Here is a 12,465-nt window from a genome sequence, read left to right as displayed (position 1 = left end):
TGATCTCACTCATATGTGGAATCTAATGAACAAAATAAACTGATGAACAAAATAGATTCAGAGACAGAAAAGCATGGAACAGAACAACGAATCTCAGAGGGAAGGTGGGGGTGGGTGGGAAGAGATTAACCAAAGAACTTATATGCATATTATGCATAACCCATAGACAGACAATAGTGTGGTGAAGGCCTGGAGCAGGGGCGGGTGTGGAGTAGAAGAGGTTCAGGGGGAAAAAGGAAGACGTCTGTAATACTTTCAACAATAGAGACAAATTAAAAAAAAAAAAAAAAAAAAGACTGACCTGCCATCTGGACTCCTTCCTATGTCCCAAGACTAGACCACCCAGCCCACTCCCATTGAATTCAACCCAACAGTCTCCAGTCATATGTTTGAACACAACACCTTGGACTGCTCTTGTCAGGACAATCCTTTCCCACTACTAGAGTTTACATGATCCTTTCTTACCCAGCTTCCTTTTCTCTTCACTTAATCATCTCAGCAAGCCCCACCTTAAGCCCACTGATAATCTCTCCAGTTAATTCACTTCCATGGAGCCCTTCTATCCTCCTGCGTAAATGCTGCCTGGGCTACCTCCCCATCACTTCCTCCATGGAGGTTTCCTCACTTCCCCAGTCCTTTGTAGCCCTTCCCCCTTATCCAAAGCCCTATCATTATATTTATTTTCTACTTTATCACTTAGCAACAAGGCACTGTTCTGTATTAGCCCCCATTTCGTACATGTAAATATGTTCACCTAACTGGTTTGTTAGTTCTGAGTGAAGGAATCATTTCTTGTGTTTCTACCACCTTCCCTCTACGCTGCCCCCTCAACCTAATGGTGCAATCACAAAGGAGACAAGTAAGCATTTGGCAAACACCTACTGCAGTAATTAACCAAAATATCCAATGAATTAAAAAGCACACTTCCCAGTCTCTCTAGTTAAGTGGGAATTTACTGGGTTATCATTTTTCTAGCACTTGCATTACTACATTGCCACTGTTGAATGGCCTATATGTCAATAGATTCCCGCATTAAAAACAAAAAAAGCTTATTTTTTTTTGTTATTACCAAAGGGAAATATATAGTCAGAACTGCAAGAAAATTACATTGTGATTCAGCTCCTCTCACATTTTAGCTTACAATATAATAGCATAGAGTATCTACCCAACACTTCAAAAATGAAAGAATCATTTACTTTACTATGTGAAGCATCTTAAATTCCATATAATAAAAAACAGTGCCCAATCTAAAGAAACTGATTTTTATCTCTCTTCAGAAGATATGAGTGTGTATACATCTTCTGCACTACTAGATATAGGACTAGATTGAAATCTGCTACCCAGTTTTCAATTGGTGAGGCCAATAATTGCCCATAAAATGTGGGACTACAGAAAAGATAATACTGCAATATGTTAGTATTCATTTGCCCATGTTAACAGATTTTGAGTCACTAGAGCTAGACTTGTTATTGTTAGCAAATACTGTTAGCATCCCGTATCAGGTTTGGTGGCAGCTCTGTCACACAGATTACATCTTATTCAAACATCAAGAATCGATTTCCCTAAAACCTAGGAGTCACCTCATAACTATTACAAAAGAATTAGGTAATCGGTACCATCTATCTTCAGAGATGTACCTAGGTACAAAACCATAATTTTATTTATTCATATTTAATAAATTTCTTATTTTTAAATGTCGGTCCATGTACTTTGTAATCTAAAATGTCCTCTAAACCATGCCTCGATCATTGAATTCTTGCCTACCAGAATGCTTTATTAACACATCCTAGTATTCAATTGTGATTATAATACACGACCTTGGTACGTTCTTTCATTCCTTGTTACTTTGGTTATTGCCTTAAACACAAATAAAAAACTAAAATAGTTCCACAACCATCCAAAAGAGGCCCATAAACAGGGAACCTTTTAGGACAAGGTATCCTTGGAACAACATCAGCAAACATAAACAAATCATTCTAGGTCAAAAATATGTTTTTTTTAAAAAAAAAAGTTACACACAATGTTGACAATAACACCCAGGAAATGAACACTCTTTTACATTGCTCCAGGAATTAGAAGTTGGTTCAAACACTTGTTCTGTGTCTCTTACTTCCCACCCCTACTCTCAACCAGCTCTTCAGGCAAAATATAGCCAAGTGTTCAACAATAACAGGTTGTTAAATAAATTTTGATCCATACAATGGAATATAATGCACCATTACAAGTCAGATTGTAAAAGAATATTTAATAACAAAATATTCACTGTATGCTATTACAAACTTTAAAATAATGTTCTAAATAGTGTGATCTTATTTCCATTAACAGAAGGGTGATGTGAGCTGAAAAAGGGGGTTCTATGGAAAGTAACCTCACACGGTAATCTGATCGTAAATTCCTAACTGGACAGGTTATGGAGGGTAGTTCCACTCCAGGCATACAAGTTTTTAGTAAAAGGTTTATCTTTGCCTTAAGCAAGTCCTGTCCATTGTTTCTGTGCACCTAGGTTGACACACCTTTGAAATAAACAGTAGCCATCCTTAAGAGAGCACATAGTTATTACATAATTAACTATCTTGTAATCCCACCTTGTTTTCTCCCACCTCCATGCAGTCTTCCTTATGTTCCGTCCCTAATTTCAAATGCATAAAAGAACCTGCAAAAATGTTTCTCTCCAGAGCATTTGAAATCTTCCTCCCTGGCATGTCATCAGTTTTGCTCAAATAAACTCATAAAAATTCTCTAAGGTTTGAATGTTTCTTATGTCAACAGGGAAATGGGAACCGTTTACACCAAAATGTTAAAAGACATGTGGTTACAGGTCATTTTTATTTTATTTTCTGTTTATCTCTATTTTCTAATTTTCTACCATGAACATTTCATCATCAGAAAAAATATTATTAAAAAATTATTCCAGCTGTACAAAAAACCCCACATATTTTTCTTTAGTTTTGGTAGTTTAAGCAAGTCCAGTTGTGTGATGTCTTTCTCCTCTCTGAGTTGTCTGAGTAGTATGTAGATGGGGCCTCCTGTCACCTGGTGTAGTCCACAGCAAGGAGAACCATCCAGAGGCATTTGCCTCTCAAACTAGCAGTAAGTGCTGGCATGGGACTTTGTTAACAGTAAAAACAATGCTTGTTGCAAGAGAGCCTGAAACAGAAGAGATGTGCCAATTATGTGGAAAAAGAAAACCAGAAAGGAATCTGTATTGCCAGCTCACAAGAGATATAGCTCTACCTGTACACAACATACTTGAGTGACTTAAAGTAATAAAAATAAATCCTTAATGATCGAAAGATTTGCTATATTGTAAAGCAATTTGCTATATTGTAAAGCAATTTACACCAAAAATGGTGTATCATGGGGGAATTAGTAGGTTTCTAGGGATAAAATTAGAAAGACAGTGATGAAACATGCTTTTGGCAATTTCCAGTTTTTATAACAATTTCACATACATTAATCGATGTGAACCAGTTAGATAGGATAAGGGTCTCAAAATCTGGGCAGTTCTAAATGTTATTCTTCCTAAATGTTAAAATATAGCACAGTATTTTGAAATGCAACTGTAAACAGGATGAGCAGACAAGAACCCAACATAGAGTAGCCAACTGCAAAGAAGAAATCAACATGTAATTGACCAAATAGTGTATATAAGCAATAGCTAAGCCTCCCTTTGGGGAGGCAGAGCTTTGGATATGAATCTGTTGCCTCCTTTACTTGTGGCAAATAAATCAAACTACCTTGCAACAACCATGTCTCATCTCATTCTTGAGTGGAATACCTCAACCCCCTTGAGTCTGGTAACAAACCTGCCGTAACCGTTTAAGGAAGGTATGATAGGGTTTTTTTAAATATGTCTTTATTGTTGAAAGTGTTACAGATGTCCTTTTCTTTTCCCTATTGGCCTGTTCTACCCCACACAGGTATTTTTTATCCCTCTCTGTGAATTAGGAAACTGAGACACAGGGAAGTAAAGAAGCTTGCCCTAGGGTATAGTACACAAGTTGGAGGCAAAAAGAAAGTTAAGACCCAAGTTCCTGATTTCCTTATTCCAAGGCATAAAAGCTACACTAAAGGAAAAAGAAATACCGTACTGGGATAATGACAAATATGATTCTCCCATTTCCTCAGTATAGCAGTCTCACTAAAGTTATGTTCTCCAAGGTGGGGGACATATAACTCAGAGTAAGATGATTTATTGGGAGGCAAAAGAATTTTGTATATTCATTTTGTAATGAGGAATGTAGGGAGGGAAGAAGGGAGGAAAGAATTAGGCTTTATGAATATTTCATATGTAGACTGACCCTGGTGCCTTCACACAATTGTACATCAGATAGCCATGGATCAGAAATGGTAGTGTTGTGCCCTGAAGGGGATGTATGGTCCAAATGCATTAGTTTGCACAGACAGGAGTTTACAAGTACTTACTTAATATGGATTATGTTGCATAGCTTTATTAAACCCTCAGCCAAGTACAAGATAAAATCAATGACAGTATAATCAATATAATCAGTTCTAACAGGAAGTCACCGCAAAACAATTCTAAATGATCAAGAACAACATTTAAAACATGAAATTATTTCCACTATTTTAAATAGTGAACTCACCTTGGTGATTTAATGTACCTTGAGATATTAGCTAATTGTAGTAGTACATATATATAATTCAAAATTAAGTATACACATATTGAGACTGAATCCTCAAAAAATTGTACTACTAGACTTAAGCAATCAAAACAAAACAAAACAAAAAGGAAAAAGAAACAACAGCAGCAGCTTGGAGGCCATGCTATAAATATAAAGCCTATGAAAAATCTCCACTTTAGTTTGGGTGAGACATGGTCTGAACTGTGCCATTGCTAGTTTAGAAAGCTGCACAAAGGTTTGCTCCCCAAAGTTCTTTTTCTGTGTTACACCTATTTCATAATCAAAGAGCTGTGAAATTCTCCCTCTTCATAGCCTATCATGTTGTGCCTTCAAACATACCCATGTCATTTAATTCTGCAAAGAAACAAAGACAACCTTTTTTTGCCTCCTGGTAGGCATATCCTGTTCCTCCCTTCCTACGCCTGTAGATTTCCCATCTCAACCTCTTTCTTCCATTCCTTCCCACCTACTCTGTGCAGCCACCACCCTCATGGTCCACTGAGTCTGAGTTACTCTCTCAAAGGGCCCAAGTGATCACCTTCTGAATCCATCTAACACTGGGTGCCATTATGTCTTCTGTTTTCCTGATTTTACTATAACCATCCAAACCAAGCACTTGTTTTCTTTTTGCAACCACATTTTCTTATTTGGGTCACTAACCATGTGTGTTATCATTGCCTTGGAGATGTGTCCCTTTTCTTCATATGGCTGAATCTCAAATCTTTGTCCCTAGCCCTGACCTATCACATATATTTTAATTTCCGTGTATCCAAATGGTTACAGGGTTCCTATAGGTCACCACAAGTTCAATGTGCATAAATAAAACAAATTCTTTTTCACCTATCTTCCCAATTTTCGCTGCCTTATCAGAAACAGCTCTATTTTCAGAACTGCTAGGACAACAAATCAGATGACTTCAATCCCCGCTCTTTCATTAACGGTTTTCATCCAGGCTGGCAAGAGGCCTGGAAATGTTGCCTTTAAGAGGGCCCATAGGTTTGATGTTTCTTCTTTGTTCTCTTTGGCACTCCCACCCTCCTGCCCAGGCCCTCATCAATTTACACCTGCATTTCTCCTGCCTTCTTTTTTTTTTTTAATCCTCACCAGAAGTTATGTTTTACTGACTTTAGAGAGAGGGGAAGAGTAGAGAGAGAGAGAGAGAGAGAGACATCGACCAGTTGCCTCCCATATGCACCCCCACCGGGGATCAAACCTGCAACCTAATTATGTGCCCTGACCCTTTGGTGCATGGGACAGCGCTCCAACCAACCGAGCCATGCTGGCCAGGGCTCTCCTTTTGCCTGGCAGCCTTCTCAAGCCAAAAATTTCCCCTTTAATCTGCCTCTAGCCCATTAACCTCCAGCCAGCCTAAACTCAATAATAGCTTGTTTCATTATGTCACTCACTCCCCGGCTCAGGGGCTAGTGAGCTTCTCATTGTCACTAGCCCAAATCCAAACACCTTTGCTTGGCATATAGTGTCTTTCTAAGTAGATCACCCTGTAGCAAGCCCAGTTTATCTATGACTCCAATAGATGCTCTGTTCCCATTGGGATATCATTGGTTTCCTGCCCTCCATATCCATTTCAGTCATGCCCATTTCATACTTGCCCATTCTACATACTCTTTTTTTGCATGCTCTGCCGTCAGATAACCCCTGCTCCAATCTCAGCTGTCAGCACTTTGACCTTAGAGAAACTAACAGTTCTGAACCTCATTTTCTTCATATGTAAAATGGACTAATTCCAGGACTGTTGAAAGGATTGGTGTAATGAATGGAAGGGTTGTTTATTTAGCTTAGCATCCAGCACAGAGATTATAATTGTGCCTCCTTTTAGGATTAGCAAAACCTGATTAGCAAAATGAATGTCTTATGGCATAAACAGTCAATTAGGTGAGTGAAGAATAGTAGTGAGGAGGACCAAAGTTTTGCCATCCCAAAATATGCTTTTTGGGATGATGATTTGAGACTGGTTAGTAAGAAACAAAAAACTCAAAGAGAACTTTTTACCCTCCTCCTTTACCTACCTAAAGGAATTCAGATAGAAAAACCTGCTTCATATAGAGAACCTTAGCATATTCACGTTAGCACATATGAATTAAGTGTGGCAGACAGAAATCTAGCAAAGTCTATTTGTTGAATGTCCTTGTGTGTCCCATTTCTGGGTGGCCCAGAAATAATTTGTTTACCACATGTTTGCTCTTTCTCATTGTGGGTGGAAAAGAGGCTCTGTAATAAATCGACAGGTCTAATGACTGAAAGCAATCTTACAGGGTGATCTGATCCTGATCATAAATTCCTAACTGGGCAGATCATGGTGGTTAATCATGGCCCAGGCACACAACTTGTTGAGTGTAGGGTGACCTTTGCCTTAAGCAAGCCCTGTCCATTGTTTTTGTGCATCAAGGTTAACACACCTTTGAAATGCCGAAGTAATCCTCTTTTTCAGACCCCCTAGGACATGTAACTACCCTCAAAGGAACACATAATCTAGTTAACTATCAGTATCCAGCTTTCTCCCACCTGCATGTAATCTTCTCTACTTCCCTCCTTAATCCCAAATGTATAACAGACGCTGTAAAGCTGTCATTCTCTGGAGCATTTGAGATCTTGCTTCCCAGCATATGTCATCACCTTGGCTCAAACAGACTCATAAAAATTTTCTACAGGTTTGGCTGTTTTTACATCAGCATCACCTACCTGTGAATTGCCTACTTTTCCTTTGAAATCCCAGACTCCTGCCTCTTCTCCTTTGTCCAAAAATGGCATATAAACCTCAACTGCCCAGTGCATCTTTGGGTCTCATATTCTTATGGCACACCCACATGTACATCCATCATAAATTTTGGACATTTTCTCTTGGTAATCTGTCTCATGTCAATTTGATTATTAGCCCAACTAGAAGAACTTAGAAGGTGTGAAAAAAATTATTTTCTGCACTCCCACAGTAGTAAATGTTTAATATATGTTGGCTTAACCGCCTTTAATCTCTAACATAATTCCACGCTTCTATTTACATTTCCTGGTCACAAAGACACTGTGAAATATTTTATTCTCCCTTAAAATTCCCATGATGCATGTACCCTAACACTTAAAACCTCATGACCGGTTCTCTTTTATAATTCTTTCCTATGTGCTGTCCCATATCCCTAACTAGTTTGTAAGTTTCTTGAGGACAAGGACATTGATATTACAACTGACATTTATTAAGGGTAGACTATGGGTTAGCACTTTACATTTATAAGCACATTTAGCCCTCACCACAACCCAATGACAGTTTTCTGTATTATGAATTAGGGAACAAATGCCTAGGATGCCAGTATATTCACCCAAAGGCATAAGGCTAGTGTGCAGTAGAGGGGAGATTGCAGCCTGGCCCAGGGGCCAGGGGTGCTACAGGTTACCGCTTCCCAAGGTATGGGGTCCTACCCACTCAGGTAGGGATGAGGGTGCTCAGTGCTCATTGATTCACAGACTAGTGTAAAACCAGATATACACATACCTAAAAACATCAAATTATACACTTTAAATATGTACAGTTTATTGGTAAAGCAGGCCTCAACAAAACTATTTTTTAAAGAAAACCTTTAGGAAACAGGACATTATGCCTTGGAGATGGTTAGAGCCTTTATTGCATCCATTACCTACTATCACGGCTGCCCCACCCTTGCACACATATCTATTATTGTTCCTCTACCATTGACTTTCTCAAATCACAATACCTGTCCCTAACTAATACTTCTAGTGTGTGTAATGACATGTATGTTCTACCCACTTGTCTCACTCTCTATGCACTGAATTCTAAAACTGAAAAAGGTTCCTGTCTGTTGCTTGATTCACTTAAGTATAGTTTTTATCATCTAATATTGTCAATTACAGTAGGATTGAAATTACTCAAAGGGATGCTCACCAGCAGGGTTCCTAAAAGTACATATGCCAAAAGCCAGTTGGGCCTCAGGGAGAATTCACTGCCTTCGATTACTGCTACAGATGAGAGAACTTTAACTAAATGATCCCATTTAGTGGGATGGTGAGAACTAAGTGAAGTTCACTCAATGTACAACACATCTTGGCATTGAATAAATACAACCTTGGAATATATCATAGCATTTAATTACAGGCTAGGACTCTCTTGGGCATACTATACTTGAGCACTGTGAAGTTTATCTCTTTGCTGTCATTTTGTTGTTGTTAAGCAGATATGCAATTTATCTGTCCTAACAGCCCAGCAGTAGCTTCTTCTTCATTGAAAGTCCAGAATTACATGCAATGGCACACACTACTGCATCCCTGTTTTCAATGTGCAGCAAATATTTGGTGTCGGGAGGCTAGAGAATAGAAAGCATGCATAGAGTGAGCCATCTTTTTGGTTGGAGCTTTGATTCCCTCATTTCTGTATTGGCACAATCTGCTCTGGAACTTTCTCCTGTCCTCTACCCCCTAATTTATTATATTCCTATTACCTTCCTCTCCTACTTTAACCTCTCTGTCACTGAATAGTTTCCAGCATGCTCTCCTGCCTCTTTGTTCCTTTAAAAAGTGGAGACATAAACACCTACTGTTGTGCAGGTTAAACAAACCACACACACACACACACACACACACACACACACACACACACACGGCAAACACTAGCACAGTGTCCTGTCATCTAATAGTGGCTCAAAAATTGTAAATTCACCTCATTTTCACCTTCACTTCTCTAAGGCCAAAGTAGCAGCAGCAACAAAGAAGAAAATGTTCAGGGCAAGGAATGGTGAAATGGGAAGAAATCATACCAAATATCCATTTTCCTTCTTAGAACATGGGTTTGCTCAAAATTATTGCTCTCTAGCATAACTATTTGTTCTGTAGAGATTCTACTGGCTCTGAGAGGAGAGTCACCCAGGTGGCCCAGATTCTAACACAGGCTTCATGGTCTTTCTTCTCTTTGCTTCTAACTACCACTCAGTAATTGGTCATCTATTCAGAATACCTTACATATTCAGTCTACCCCTTTCTTGGCTACTGTCCACCGTCATTTAAACACACCAAGACTCTAACTTCTTAAAGCACTCCTCCCTGTTCCCCCTCACTTACAAATGCCTGATCTCTTGCCTCCTCTTCATAGTCAAACTCCGTAAAAATGTTTCTCACTTCACATTTACTCCTCAATCTACTGCAACCTGGCTTTTGCCCAAATCATCTAATCACTTATTCTACAACTATTTAAAGTACACTACTCTCTGCTAGACACTTTTCTGAGTGCAAAGAGGCCAATGAGGTTGAATGAAATGAATGAAAGAGAAATTAGTAGGAGATAAAAGGGGTAGTGTCAGAAGTCAGGTCCTGGAGGACTTTGTGAGCCATAATAAGGATTCTGATTTCCCTTAGAGTAAGGTGGGAAGCCACTGGGGGATTTTGAATGAAAGATATGACAGGGTCTAATTATACTTTGAAAAGATCACTGTGGTTGCTGTCTTAGTTTCCAGCATGTTTCAGGGGTAAGGGGCAAGGGTCAAAACAGAGACCAGTGAAGTGATTATTGAAATAATCCAGGTGAGAGATGATATTGTCTTGGACCAGACCACAGTGTTGGAACTAGTAAGAATCAGTCTGATTCTTATTATATTTTTGAAGATGAGCTTGAGAGAATTCTTAGAAGGGGATGTCAGTGACAAAGGAAAGTCAAGAATGGCTCAAAGTTTTTGACCTAAACAACTGGAAAAATGAAGTTACCCATACTGAGAAGGGAATCCTGAGAGAAGACTTGATTTGGGCAGAGGATAGAGGTAGAAACTCAAAAGTTCAGTCTTAGATGAAAGAAACAAGATGGCAGTACAGGTAACTGCTATACCCACCGCCTCCCACAACCACATCAAAATTACAACTAAAATACAGAACAACCATCACTCAGAACCTCCTGAAATCTGGCTGAACAGAAGTCCTTCAACCAGGGAACTGAAGAAGCACTGAGACCGATAGGAGAAGGGGAGACACGGGCGGATTGGGGCTGAATCCTGGAGACTCGGCCGTGGGCCCACACCCCATGCTGCAGTTTAACCCCAAGAGGGATGTCTTGGTAGTGGAGATTTCCCAGAGCAGTGAGGGGTCCCAGCCCCATCAGGCCCCCAGCCCAGGGCTCCAAGGCCAGGAAGAGAAGTCCTCACAACTTTGAGCTATAAAAACCAGTGGGGGCTGTCCCTGAGGGTCGTGGAGGGTGCAGGAGTCCCAGGCTTTGCTCTTAAAGGACCAGCACACAGACTCACTCAGACATGCTCCCTCTGAGCTCCAGTGCCAGGCAGCACCTTGAAAGGAACCTGGGATATTCGGGGAGGAACTGACTTGCCTGAAATTGGGGCGAGAGGTGGAGGGGCAGCTTTCTCCCAGACAGAAGAGCTGGCAGAGGCCATTGCTCCTTTGGTGAGCCCTCCCCCAATAGAGCTGGCAGGCAGGCGCCATATATGAATCTCTAGCACCTGACTCTTACCTTTGGCCCCACCCTGGTGATTCCAGGAGACCCTGCCCCTCCCTACTTGCAAGCTCATCCAAGCCATTTCCAGTGGCTTTTCTATGCAAGTGGCCTCTTGAGCCTCATGCTTAGGACTTTCCTAAAATCTCTCGAACAAGCAGCAGCATGCCCTATAGGGCTTAAAAAGTGGCCCCAGGCCTGGCACTAGTGGCAGCCTGCATTGGTTTATAGCTTGGCCTCTCTTAGACACCTCCAAGCCCAGCACAGGTAGCAGCCAACTACGGTTTGCTGTGTAGTTCATTCTGGGTTGCCCTGGCCAAGGCACTGGCAGAGGCTGACTTTGCACCTCCCAGGAGGCCCCAGAGACAGTGCACCTGGTAGTCAGACTCCACCACGCTGGATTACAACCCTACCACATCCATGAGCGACACACTCAAGGAGTGCATTTGGTGAACACCAAAGCTCCACTGAAGTAAATCCTACTCCATAAGGGTGTCTCCAGCACAGCAGCTCTCTGGCTGTAGTTGCAGCTGGTCCTCACAGCTGATTGGTCTTGGGGTCAATTCCTCCTAGTGATGCCAACAGCATCCAAGGCTCAATTATAACAGGTCAGAGCACACAGCCCACACAGGGAAGCACCTAGAAGGCTCAGCTCAGGTGACTCAGGAGGCTGAGCCACTGGACCCTACAAGACACCTACTACACAAAGCCACTCTACAAATTCCAGGAGACATAGCAGCTCTACCTAATACATAGAAACAAACACCTGGAAGCAGCCAAAATGTGGAGGCAAAGAAACATGTCACAAAGGAAAGAACAGGAGAAATCTCCAGAAAAGGAACTAAATGAAATAGAACCAAGCAAGCTACTAGATACAGAGTTCAGAATTATGGTTATAAGGATGCTCAAGGATATTAGTAAGACTATTACAAAAACAAGTGAGACCATTGATGACATAATAAAGTACCAATCAGAAATGAAGGCTACACGAACTGAAATGAAGAATAATTTACAGGGAATCAACAGCAGAGTAGAGGAAGCTGAGAATCAAACCAGCAATTTGGAATATGAGGAAACAAAAAACACCCAACTAGAAGAGCATAAAGAAAAAAGAATCCAGAAATATGAAGATAATATAGGGAGCCTCTGGGACAACTTCAGGCAGCACAACATTTGTATTATTGGGGTGCCAGAGGGAGAAGAAAGAGACCAAGGAATTGAAAACCTATTTGAAAAAGCAATTACAGAAAACATGCCCTACCTGGGGAAAGAAACAGACTTACAAGTCCAGGAAGCACAGAGAGTCCCAAACACAATGAACACAAAGAGGCCCACAGCAAGACACATCATAGTTAAAATGCCAAAGGTTAA

Source organism: Miniopterus natalensis, chromosome 1 (genome assembly GCF_054644295.1).
Source record: "Miniopterus natalensis isolate mMinNat1 chromosome 1, mMinNat1.hap1, whole genome shotgun sequence".
In the NCBI taxonomy this organism is placed as follows: domain Eukaryota; kingdom Metazoa; phylum Chordata; class Mammalia; order Chiroptera; family Miniopteridae; genus Miniopterus; species Miniopterus natalensis.
The sequence above is the reverse complement of the archived record's forward strand: the minus strand, read 5'-3'. Positions refer to the sequence as shown.